The sequence below is a fragment of the Sapajus apella genome, unplaced genomic scaffold (genome assembly GCF_009761245.1).
Source record: "Sapajus apella isolate SASKATOON/1434 unplaced genomic scaffold, GSC_monkey_1.0 scaffold16, whole genome shotgun sequence".
Lineage (NCBI taxonomy): Eukaryota > Metazoa > Chordata > Mammalia > Primates > Cebidae > Sapajus > Sapajus apella.
This window is the reverse complement of record NW_022436956.1, coordinates 9987021-10000117: the sequence shown is the minus strand read 5'-3', so window position 1 is coordinate 10000117 and position 13097 is coordinate 9987021. Positions and strand designations below refer to the sequence as shown.

The 13097-nt window shown below is 47.0% G+C and overlaps 1 protein-coding gene across 5 annotated transcripts in view; it reads left to right on the top strand.

The window, feature by feature from the left end:
* The window catches only part of PKNOX2 (PBX/knotted 1 homeobox 2), a 267859-nt gene that overhangs the window by 166011 nt on the left and 88751 nt on the right, over positions 1 to 13097 (top strand). The window contains exon 4 of one of the 5 annotated variants that reach the window (XM_032285051.1): positions 580 to 652. The exons of the other annotated variants lie outside the window; for them this stretch is intronic. The gene's annotated coding sequence lies outside the window, so the exon portion shown is untranslated. The remainder of the gene's footprint in view (positions 1 to 579; positions 653 to 13097) is intronic. 5 annotated transcript variants of the gene reach the window in all.

Sequence of the window (13097 nt, the reverse complement as noted above, 5' to 3'; positions counted from 1 at the left end):
ACATGAGCTGACACTTACATGAACAACCTTAGAAAGCAAATCATTGTATGATTATTCTCATGTCTTTATGCTATCTCCTTAGCTCCTTGAGGACAAGGGCTGGGCCTTTTATTCCTGTCTCTTTTCATCTATGAATTCCATGAACAATAAATGGTTGTTGATACCGATGGGTGGGACCTTGCGTAGTATCATGATGATGATCACGTTTGTACCGCCCTCTGGAGCAAACATTATCACCTATGAATGTCCTGGCTGGGGATGGGGGCCTCTTAAACATGCAGTTCCAGGACCCCAAATCCTGAACTTCTGATGCACTGAGTCAGGATTAGGACTCAGGAACCCGCATTCTTTTTGATGCATATGGAGGAAACTGCATCCCAGGTGTTCCTGATGAACTCTGAAAAACAGTTCTTTTGAATGTATAAAGCAATTTGAATAGAGAAACTCATTTAATCCTCTTATCAGATAGGGTTTTTTTTAAATCCCCTTAAGTAACTTCATGATCTCACAGATATAAGTATCAATATAGGCAGGGACTTAGAAACCTAGTTATCCAAAGCAACCCTTTTCTCTTTCCAGTATGCCATGATAAGGGCTGGATCTGTTATGGTGAGATTGGGCCCCAACTCCAAAGGACCTTGCCCAGGATTTTGTAAGTTTCCCTGATGTCTTAGGGCCACCACGACCTTACAGTTCATCCGTCTCCATTTTGGCGGCAGAAATCATTGCCAAATTTCCCACAAAGCTGGTTTCCCTGGAGAGAGGGAATGAGGGAGAATTAACCACAAAGCTGGATGTCCTTTTGCCCAGCTCCCCAAACAGCTAGTTAGTCTATTCAGAGGACCACATGTCTGAGGAGAGATTGGAAGCAATGCTTGTCTTTCTTCCTGTCTGGGGACTCTGTGTTCCAGGTACAACAAAGTGTGGGCAGCATGGGAGAGCTGTAGCCCCTCAAGGTGGAAGCCGAGGAAAGGGCATCTATGTGGGTCAAGTCTTCACTGAGTGTGGATTGGGTGACGCCCGTTTCCAGGGCAAGTTGACAGTCTTTTCAACAACATTCGGAGTCTGTGTGCACAGTGATGTCGCAGGGAGTTCACTGTAGACAGCAGCTGTGGGCAGGGCTTGAAGAAGATGGGAAGAAGGTAAAACAAACGACAAGAGTTCTAAACCTGGTGAATCCGTGTGAAGTGTATTGTTGCCCAAGTTCAGTGGCTTTCTCTGGAACTGAGAATAGAACTGAGGCTCTTCCTGCTGAACTCTCCGTTAGAGTCCTAACTCTCTGCAGGCTGAGGCTGCAGATGTGAGTCCAAACAGGCCAGCCTGAGCCTGGGAGAATGGAAGTGTTCCTGCCATCACCTGCGATGGTAGAATATGGGGAACAGGGTTGACGAACTGCTAATCCTGCTGTGAATTATGTCTTCCTGTAGAATGGAAGGCTTCGATGGATGGGATAGAGGCAACCTCAGATACCACCCTGATCTTTGCCCTCTCACTCCCGAGACACACACACAAACACAAACACACACACACACACACACACACACACACACACACTCTGGCCACTGAACCATCTTGCTAAGTGAGTGACAGTATGGTCTGTTCCAGGGACTAAACACGGTTGACACTATTGCTTGGATGGGTGCAACTGGCAAGGACAATTTTTGCAGCTAATGCTGGAAGTGTGGCAATCAGAGAAGCTGCCAGCTGTCTCACTTAAATTCTTAGCTCTCTCGCTCTCTTTTTTTAAAATCATTTTGCTTACATAATCCACCCCCTTTTTATTTTCTAATTCTCTCCTTGCAAAGCTGGCACCAGAGGGGAAGGGCTGGGGTGGAGGGGGTAGCAATTACACATCGGTTTGGGGAGCATTTACATTTTGCAATTACAATTTAAAAATAAGTCTCGTTAATGATCTCCACGTGTAAACGACAAACCCTAACTGACATACATACTCTCCCGGGCCTGCCTGCCTTCCCCAAAGTCAGGGCTCAATGGAAGTTGAGGTGCCTAGGGAGACATAGGAGGAGGCTAGGGCCAGTGCTGAGGAGTGGCAAGAGCAAGTCATATGCCTTTGAGGTTGGTACAGGACAGATTTGGGGCTGAAAACTTGGAAGTCAAGAGTTCTGGACTCCAGCATCTTCTCCTCCCTATACTCACGCTAGGTCCTAGCCCATCTTCTTCTGAGCTTGGCACTGTAGGTACTCTGAGCTGGGAGAAAGGGAGCCCCAGATACTGATAGCCTCTGAGGTGGGGATTTTCAAAGTTCTGTTGGGCAAACATAAACCCTAGCTCTCAAGAGCCAGCCAGTGTACCTAGGTAGTCATGGATTGGGTAAAGGAGCTGATTCCATACTCATAGTTCTGGAAGGGAATAGCATTTGTTGTATTCCCATTTAGGAGAGATATTTCTCCTCTTCTCAGCTGGTGAACACATAGTTATTGGAACCCTCTGATTCCTTGAGGAAGCTTAGACTTTGGAACCAGACCAACCTAGACTCCAATTCTAGCTCTGCCATTTGCTGGCTGTGGGATTTGGGGCACGTTATATAACTTAAGTTTTCTTTTTTTCTTTTTCTTTTCTTTTCTTTTTTTTTTTGCTGAGACAGGGTCTCATTCTGTCACCTAGGCTGGAGCACAGTGGCAGTCTCAGCTCACTGCAACCTTCACCTCCCAGGCTCAAGTGATCCTCCTGCCTCAGCCTCCCGGGTAGCTGGGACAACAGGCATGCACTTCCATGCTGCCCTGATTTTTTTTTTTTTTTTTTTTTTTGTAGAGGTGGTGTTTTGCCATGTTCTCCAGCCTGATCTCTAACTCCTGGGTCCAAGTGGGCTGCCTGCCTTAGCCTCCCAAAGTGCAGGGATTACAGGCATGAGCCACTGTGTCTGGACACTTAGGTTTTCTTACCATCGTTGTCTTTCTGTAATTACGGTAATCATAATTACCTCATAGGGCTTCTGTGTGAATTAAATGAGAGAATGCACAAGAAGACACCTCACACAATGTCTGGTGCATCAGAAATGTTCAGAAAATAACCAGTTCCTGTGCAAGCCCCTCCCCTTGAGCCCCAAAGCGCCCCCTTCTACCAATATTAAAACTGCTTCTTTCCCACTACCATGGACACTAGGGAAGGGTGATGTGGCCTGATTTGTCCAAGCCTCCTCTCAAAGCCAAGCCATCTGCATTCTGAGCAACTCCTGAATGGGCCCCCTCCGAACTCCCTGTAGGATTCTCTGCAGGCCACGTGGTTTCAGGTCCCAGTTCAGTCTTCAGCTTGTCTGGTGTTTCCTGAGTCCGCCTGTTCACAAGCCCAGTTCTGCCTTTTCTGGACATCATAATTCAACCGCATGACCTTTTATTGGCCACTGCCCCTCTCTGGGCCTCACATGTGTTCCTTCTCTGTGAGTGGGGAGGAGGACTAGAGGCTCTCTGAGGAGTCTTTCAGCCCTGACATCCTGTAGTCCTTGAATTCTCATTCTCCTCTCTGCTTCCCTCCACCAGATACTTGTGTAGAAAGCTGTTCATCTCTTGCACAGCTTCATCCAGGCCAGGCTTTGGACTGAGCACTTATAATCAAGAACTTAGAGTTGTTACTTGAAATATGCACAAAATAGTTCTTATCTACTGCAAAAGAGGTATTAATTTTTAAAAATTAGCCAGGTATGGTGATACACACCTGTAGTCCCAGCTACCTAGGAGGCTGAGGAGGGAGACTGCTTGAGGCCAGGAGGTCAAGGCTGCAGGGAGCTATGATTGCTCCATTGTACTCCAGCCTGGATGACAGAGGGAGACCCCGTCCCTAAGAAACAGATGAGCAAGCAAATAAGAGGCATACATCTTACAAAGGAAAGAGGTCCCAAGCCGCCCAGATGGCCCAGGGCAGAGGGCACAGAAGGGGGTACATGGTCAGGGAGCTTCTTGAAGGTAGGTTCTACGTCTTATTGGTTTTACCGTTTATTATAACACAATTAAATATTATATTTTAAATATTGTTCTAAAAACTTGCTTGTTTAACATAAGTTATATGATTGACAGCTTTCTGGGTCAAAACAAATAGATCTACTCCATTACTTTTAACTGCTGCATAGTTTTCTATTATATAGAGGTATCATTGTTTATTTATTATAGTTATTTCTTAAATTAGAAGTAAACAATGTGTGAGAGGAAAAAGCAAACAATGTAAAAGTTACAAAATAAAAACTCTCGCTTCCTACCCCCACCTCTACACACAAGGCTCACGATCCAAAGTCAACCACAGTGAACAGCTTCTGGCTTTAGCTATTTGCTGGCCAACATTTATTACATTAGATAATATGCTTAAGTCCTTTGTTCTTAGTTTATTTATCCATTAACTCTCTGTTACCGAAAGTTGAGGAAATTAACACAAATTTTCCCCTTCCCCTTCCAATTTGTATTAGTTTAATAAGTTTTTATCAAACTACATTTGATAATATCTATTTTTAGTTCATAGCATTATATACTATGTAACATATGTACACAATATATAGTGTATGCTATATATTCATCTAAGTATAAATCTTCTAAATCTTAATAATGTAAAATAATAGTGATATACTGAATAACACATACCAGATAGCATTACATATACTCTAGACATTATGTGTTTTATAGATCGTAGCACTACATATTATACATAATACTAAAAAATATAGAATATATACTCTAGTACATTCCATATATAATATAGTATATAGCATTATATAGTATATATAATATGGTATACATGATATATAATATATAATACTATACACTATATTATATTGTGTATATATAATTTACTATATATTATAATATATACAGTATTTTTAAAATCACATATAGTGATTATAATGTATATTATAATAAATATATTTACTATAATATTTATAATATATATATTACATGTCATATATAACATGTAATATATAAAAATATATAATATATATTTAATATACATATTATATAGTCTATATGCTATATATTACATATATAGTATATATAATAATATTTATATATTACATGTTATATAATGTATATTATAATAAACATATTTGTATATTATATTTATAAATATAATATTTACTATAATATACATTATATAACATGTAATATACATAAATATTCTATTATACTATACTACATGCTATTATATATAGTATAGTATATAAATAAAATAGTATGTAGTATGTTATGTGCTGTGTTCTATAATACATATGTTTGCTATGTACTATAGTATATAATTGTATATTATGTAATATATAGGATATAGTATGCCATATAGTATTATACTGTATATAATATACTACACACTATATATAGATTTATATATTATATTTTGCATAATAATAAATTATCTGTTATTTTACATTGTTAAGATTTAAAAGATTTATACTCTGTTACATTGCTGTAGTTTACCTCTGCATTCTATAGGTGATTATAAGATGGAAATCTGTTTAAAAGCATTAAAACCACCGTGGGCATGGCAATGTTATTCAGTCGCAGAACTAAGCAGTGTGAATGGCCCGTGGAAGGGGCGTCACAACGTGGCTGCTGCGGAAGGGCCTTCTGAGCCTCGTGGTGCCATGACCGGCGCCCTGAGCAGCTGCTCTTTCTTGTTCGGTGTTCTCCTCCCCTTCGGGTTTCTTCGTTTGCTGGACTACAACCTCTAGTTATTTTTTTATATCAACGAGTGGGAAATAAACTCTGAGTTCTCACATGTCCAACACAGGCTTTGTCTTCACACTTGATTGATAATCTGACTGGGCTCAGAATCCCAGGTTCAAAACCTTTTTCTCCTAGAACTTGATGACATGGCTGCACCATCTCATTTCTAATCTTGCAGCGAGGATCCATGGGAACGTGTGGTTCTCTCTTCTCTTCCCATTAAAGTTCTGATTTCAGCATGATGTGTTGGGGCTTGAGGTTTCTTTGTGTTCTCCTTTCTTAGCGCTGGGATCTTTTCAGTCTGAAGTCACCTGTCTGCTTCGGCACAGGGAAATCTCCATTTTGCTACGTCTTTTTTTCTTTTCCTTTGTCATCTCTGTTTCCTCCTTCTGGGACATCCACTGCCCTGCATGGTGCCGGGCAGATAATAGGTGCTCGATCAATGAGGCCTGGATTTGCTACCTGGGACCTGGGTTCTAATTAGGACCCTGTCTCCAACTTGCTGCATGGACTTGGGCGAGTTTCCTTCTTCGCCTGGGGAAGACGTCAGACCTCACGACAACTCAGGACTCTCCCACCTCTGTTGGTCGTCTGACAATCTGCCCTAGTGCCTTGAGTTCCCACTGCTTCTGGAATTGGGGAAGAAGCATTGATGTCCTGAGGAGTGAAGAAAAGGCTGAGGTTGGGTTCCAGGGCGGCTGCAGCAGCCAGCTTCCCACTGTGAGTGGCTCCTTTGGACCCTCCATCTCCCCAGCATCTGCTCTCTGTCCCCCTTGGGGAGCTCTCTGCCTGACCTTCCCATCATTCTGAAATGCACTTCCTCACCTCCCTGTCTCCCTCTGCCCATCTCCCCTACTCCCCACACTTCCCCAGCTCACATGCACACACAGCTGCTGCCAGTGAAATCATCCCTGACCTCGGCAAGTGACACATTAAGTGATATCTTTTTCTCATGTTTATGAACTGCAGGACAAAGAGACAGCAGACTGCTCTTCCCAGCCACAAAGCACAGGCTCTCACCAGAGACAGCCAGGCCCTAAACAGAGAAGAAAGCTCCGAGGGGGCTGCAGATAGCAGGGACCTCCCCCAGCCCCAGAGAAACTTGTGTCTTTGGGGAGTCATCTTAGAGGAGGATCCCCGTTTACTTCTCTTTCCCATCCCGAAGACTGGCTCCGGGAGCAGGCATCTTACAGGCACCACCCTGCCTGCTCTGGTCAACCTGCTCTGGACAGAACCTCCTGATCTGGAAGTGGAGACACTTTGTTCCTTTTCTCTGGACAGGCTTGACCCTGGAAGATCCAGACTAACAAATGCTCAGATCCCAGAAGATGAGTAACCGTTCTAAGCATCCTAATTGGTCCCTGAGGGCCAGAGTCCACTGTGCAAAATTGCCTTCTTCTTCTCCTCTTCTTCCATCCCCTGGTCCTTGCCGTGGCATAAGAGACGGGGTCCATCTCACTGGAGAAACAAGAGGGCAAAGTGAAGGCACAGTCTTGAACTTCGAGACTACAAAGATTCTGTGCTAAAGGCAAGATCCTTTCTTTCCTCCCAGACCGTAATGACAGGAACTAGGTTGCATTGCAAAAGGCAGAATTAAGCTTCAATGCAGGTTATAATTTTCAGGCCCGTTCCTAGTATTCAAAGACTCTGCTGCTAATATGAAACACTCCTCCTCTGTGTCTGAGAGCAGCTAAAAGGGCCAGCACATGACTAAAGTTTTCCCTCTTAGGAGCCAGAGAACCACAGCCCCCTTTCCAAGGCTAGAGGTTGAAGGACCTGGCAGAGAACAGCCGGAGCCAGTGTGAGGTAGAACACAGCTCTGTCCTGGCACTTCTGTTTAATAGCCGCCTGCCTCGGGGGCTGTGGGTAATAACCCTGCTGCTGGCTCACTGGTTGCCCATTCAGACTGCTGCCTAGAATCTCTCGGGGCTGAGAGAGGAGGAAAAGACTCCGAAGTGAACAGGAAGGGGCTTTTTTGGCAAGAGGATAAATCCTGGACTCAGGGAGATATGACAAGAGAGGGGATGCCCCAACTTGAAAAAACTGATAGTGCTCCACTGCACAGGCTTTGCCAAGATAGACCCAGCTGCCTCTTAGCCTGTGTGTCATGCACAGATTTGGACAGATTTCATTCCAGAACAGGGACTTCTTTCTGTGGTGGGTGGTCTCTGGAAAGCCGTGGTATGTGGGGAAAGAAGGCCAAGTGGAGATGGTCACAGAGAGCAGGCTGCCTATACGCTCCCGTCAACCCCCTTTCGCTCTTCCTGGGCCCCAGCAGGGCCCCTCAGTCCAGTATGACAAAACAGAATCACTGGCCAAATCCTAGTCAATATGATTCAGAGCCCTGGTCCCACAGTCGCCAAGAGCAGGGTGAAGGATAGGCAGCCTGGCTTTCATGGGTACCCCTTGCCTTCCCGGAGTTCAGCTCCCAGACACCTACAACACATGATCAGATTCCAATTATATGTTGCCTTTGAGATGCAGTCTTCAGCCATACAGTTCTATCATTTTGTGTTCTTTAATTTTGTTCCTTCTCCTCCTAACTGAACACACAGTCCAGTGAGTCCACGATGAAGACTCAAGATTTGCCGCCTTCAACTCACTTGACGTTTTCCATCTTTGTCTCGGTCGTATTGCGTTTATGAGGCCCCTACTTACCGCTGGTATCAGCACTTTCATTTTCCCATCTCCCGCTCATTTTTATAAAATAATAAGAGCAAAATGCAATGAAATATTTAAGAAAATGTGTACACACACTGCTGTCGCCGGACGACAGTGCTGATAGAAGGAACTTCCCCACTGTGGGAAGGCACAGAGCATGTGTTCGTTAACTGATGTGCAAAAGCCCAGGCTCGTCAAGACAGAAGACATTTAGTGGTGTCAGTATAACATGACGCTTGGAAAATCAGGGCATGTGAAAGTCAAAGGGCAGCCAGTATTGGAGGGCCCAGCTCTCAACTGGCAACCTGGTTTTAGAATCAGCCTCACCTTTTCAGCACTTCTCCAACTTCAAGGAGTCTCAGTCCCTTCCTGCTGTCTCCCGCCTTCACCCTGAGACTTCCAGTTAACCCTGCAGACTCTGGGATCAGACTGTATGTAACATCTGGAAACTTCCTCAGAGCCCCAGTTTGCTCATCCTCAAATGGGAACAACCGTAATGCCGTCACCGTCTGGTTAAGAAAAAGAGACCAGGTGATCGGTATCTGCTGTTAGCGTCATGCCTGGGCAGAGGGGGGCTCAATGGGTGGCAGCTGTGATTAATTCCATATTATCATCTCACTCATGTTCAAATTGGCTCCAGGAACTAACACACTTATCCTCACTGCTGTGTAAATGGCTGCTGGGACTTAAAGGGCTATGCTTCTTGGATTGGTTTGTTTTGCATTTTAAGAGTAAGCCAAAGAAATTAAACTATAGCCGTGTATATATATTGAGGCTCCATAAGGAGGCAGACTTTGTGGAGTCATATTCCATAGGCTGCCCCTTCTCTCCTAATGAACATGCAAGGCAGAGCCATGATCTTGTCTGCTGGGGGAACAGGGGCCAGTGGGCAAGAGGGGACATGGGGTGAGGAGCAGATTTTCCAAAACACGGAAACACGCATGGTTATCGCTCCCGCCACAATTTCCCACGTGTTGTCCTGGGGTGAAAAGGGAAGGAAGCCTTCATGGAACAGTAGGGTTGGGAGCCAGGTGTTGATGAAGGGAAGGGCACGGCTGTGAAATACAGAACACCTTGCTGGCGAATAAGAAACACAGCAAAAGGCAGGAGAGCATCTTAGGTTGGGGGCAATGGAAGGCGTGTCTGCTGGGGTGTGTCTGTGTGGCCGTGTCACTTCCTCTCGCATCATGGCTGTCATCTTCCCTTCCCCAGGGCTGCCTTTCCTGCAGCTTAGCAACAAGAGCCGGTGTACCTGCCCTCCTTCCAAGGGGGTGGTGAGGACCCAGGGTGGGGTAGCCTTTCCTCCTCCCGCTGATCCCGTTGCCATGGGCTCTGCTTAGAGCTCCCATCCTGTTTCTTGTGAGCTCCGCCTGGACCACCACAAAGGCGCAGGAAGGGCAAGCATTGACTGGGTGTGGGAGTGTCAGGAATGAGTGGATTTTCCATGATAAGTGGAACCCACAGAGCCACTTGCTTCCACAGCCCTGATTCTTGACTTTTTTTGTTTTTTTTTTTCTAAAGGCAAGTTTTAAAAATTGGAATGAGGTGTCATCTAGCCAGATACAGAGAGAAAAGGGGCCTCGCTGACCCTCTTAGCTCTTTGTCTCCAGGAGAATCTAGGTTGCACCAGGGGTGGAATGCACAGGCTTCAGGGTCCCTCACCTCCATGCCCTTCTTCCCCCGCCAGCCCCCACTCAGCCCACCCTGCCCACACCTTACATGGTCCCCCACCCTGCTTTCCTTCTCCCCCCAGCTCCCAGGGAGTGTCAGGGCCCTCCTGACTGCCCCAGAGGAGAGAGGCTTACCAAAGGAAGGGAGCCCGGGAGGCCGCCAGAGGTGGCTCCCCGCTCTTCCACCTGGGATCCCAGCTCTGGAGCGGTTTGTCTGTCTCTGCTGAGTTGTGGGTCTCAGGGGCCTGGCCCGTGTTGTTTTCTCAGCTTGGTTCCTGAGCAGCGGCTGCTGTCAGCTCTTGACAAATAATAATAAACCTGGGAATCAGGTTTGTCGAGGGGGACTTCAGTGCCTAGTTCATTTTTAGATATGTTTCTCTGTGTGTGTGTGCAAATGAGAGAGCACATGATAGTGTGTCTAGGGGAGGGGGGAGCCGGGGCTCCCAGGTGCCCTGACAATCCACCCTACCCGCCACCGAGGAGGACCTGGAGGGCTCTCTGCTGTCTGATCCCTGGAGTTGCCTGCCTGTCGAAAAAAGAAAAAGAATTGAATAAAAGGCCTCCAGCTCTCTCCTTTCCCTGGGCCTCCCCACCTCTCCCACTCTGTCTGGCTAGAGATGAAGGGGGCTGGAGAGGAAGAAAAAGGGCAGAATCCCCTCTCTAGGTTAGAAGATTCCAAGGGGGCCACAGGCTGGGGGAGAGTGTTGACTCAGACCACCCCAGGGCAGCAGCTGTGGCCCCCCTCTTGCCTCCATTCCTGGCGGTGAACAGTAGGAGGAGGGTCTCATGGCATGGCAGACATACTCTAAATTGAGCATCGCTGCAAAAGCAGGACCCAGGTGTGGTGAGTGTGAAGTTTGGGGACACATTAGCGATGGCCCTTTGGGGCAGAACAGCACCCACTTTTCAGCAGATGGGACCCACTACAGGTCATTGCCGCCATCCCCCTGCCTCCACGTGGGAGAAGGTGCCTACCACCTCTGCGAGCAGAATGCAAGGCCTGTGCTTCCCCTACCAACCGGCATGCTGTTTTTTTTTTTTTTTTTTTTTCCTGTTTTTTGTTTTATTTTGTTTAAAGGAACCAAAGGGGGAAAATTTGCCAAGTTGTAAAGTGCTTAAAGAGGAGATGAGAATCTTCATCAAAATGCTAAAAGCTGGAGGGAGAGTAATGTGAGAACTCCTGCCTGCTATTTATGGGATTGATACTCAGATCAAGAAGAAGCAAGCAGTTGGATGAAAGGAATTATTGTTAAGCTCCTCGGTAGGAAGATCTAATGGACAATTGCCGCTATCAGGGGGAATTAAATTGCTGTTTCAGTTTGTAAAATATATCAGCGGCTTTTTGAAGCCAGAAAAGGTGTGACAGCGAGGCAGGGAGGGAAGTGGGGCTCCAACACTCTGGTTCCTGGTGTGGAGAGGCAGGAGAAAGACCAGGAACAGGGCGTGGGAGCAGGCGGAGGTTGCTCCTCTAACTCCCCTGCTGCATGTTGTGAAGCCCAGTTAAAAAATAGCTGAACTGGGGAGTCAAGGAGGAGAGGCTGCAGCCCTGGAACTCTGGCTCCTGTGTGAACCAGAGTGGCATGGCCATCAGCAAAGGGCAAGACGGTGGGGCTCCTCTCTGAGAAACCCAGTGGGACTGGAGTTTAAGGAAGGCAAGTCTTGTCCATGGAGGAGGGAGCGGCTTAGGAGGGTGATGGACCTGGTGCTGGGTCCTGTCCCCAAACACTGATTTGTCATGCTGCCTGTGTGCCCACTAATCCTTCCCATAGTGAACCATGGACGCAGAGGGACCCAGAGTGGAAAACAGCATCCCCTCCTGCAGTGTGGGTCTGTAATGTAAGCTTCTGCTCATCTCTAGGCTGGGGTCAGTGAGTTCGTAAGTGATCTTTTGGCCCGGCCACATTGGGGACATATTGTCACTCTGAATAATGAACAAACAGTAAAATAGTCTTGAGGGCAGAGAAGGGAGAGGAGGTCGAGGCCCTTGGAAGTAGGATCACCGGCCATTAGGGGGAGGCCACAATCCTTGGGATGGAAACTGGGGGTTGGGTAGGAATGGTCTCTGGTTTCCCTGGTCTCACTGAAGGCCCTTACCTTTTCCAAAGCGCATTTGCTCCATGTGGCATTTAAGGGCTGAAGGAGGATTGAGATAGAGAGATTTGCAAATCTCTCAGGGAGTCAGAAGCTGGGAGTCCTAGCCAAAGCTCACGCTGGCTTCCGCTCTGTTCCCACTCTGTTCCCTGGGCACCAGCATCGTGATATTAGGGCATGACCTGGCACCACCTCCCAAGTTGGCTTCCCAGAAAGGTGGCAAATGACAATTAGTACGGAGAGCTATGGGTGGCCAAAGCGTCTGCTTGTCTTGGTTGTCGTCTCTGCCTCCCCACTAAGTGTTCCCGGGAGGATCTGGAGGGGCAGTAGGGAAGCAGGTGTTCTGGCTGTGACATTCTGCAAGGATGCCGGGTGCAGTGCGCCCTGGGACCTGGGTCATTGTGGAGTCGCAGCTTATTTTTGACCTCTTAGCGGGCCTTCAGGACACAGAGTGAACAAGGGTGTCTGACATGAGTGCAAATCCCACTCACTTCCTCTCCACCTGTTTCTCCTTCAGTAACATAGATACAACCTCCCTCCCTGGCTCCCAGGCCCCACTCCGAGCCTGACCTCATCAGACTGGGGGATCTCCATTTACCCCCATCAGCCCAGGATCAGAAAGACAGGCAGAAAGCAGCACCCACTTAGCCCCACATTCCTTCTGCCTGAATCCTCAGGGTCCCCAGCTTCCTTTCAGCAACCACAGCCCCTGGGGTGAAGAGGCAGGCGAGGGTGCTTGCTGTGTTGTAAGGGGAAGCAGCCTCTGGGAAGCTTACCCCTCTTCCCAAATTCCTTAGTCCTCCCCTCCAGGAGCCTCCACTTCTCCCTCTTTTTGAAACATTTCAATCCGACAACTGATTTGGAGGTGACAGAGCCCTGCTTACATGGCCAAGCTTCCCAGCCCACGGTGCATCCTCTCTCTCCCTTCTGTCCTCCTCTGCCACCACAAATTGACCTCATCCTTGACACTGCTCAGCTGTCGGTGCCAACTCCAACCACCAAGCCTCAGGGACCA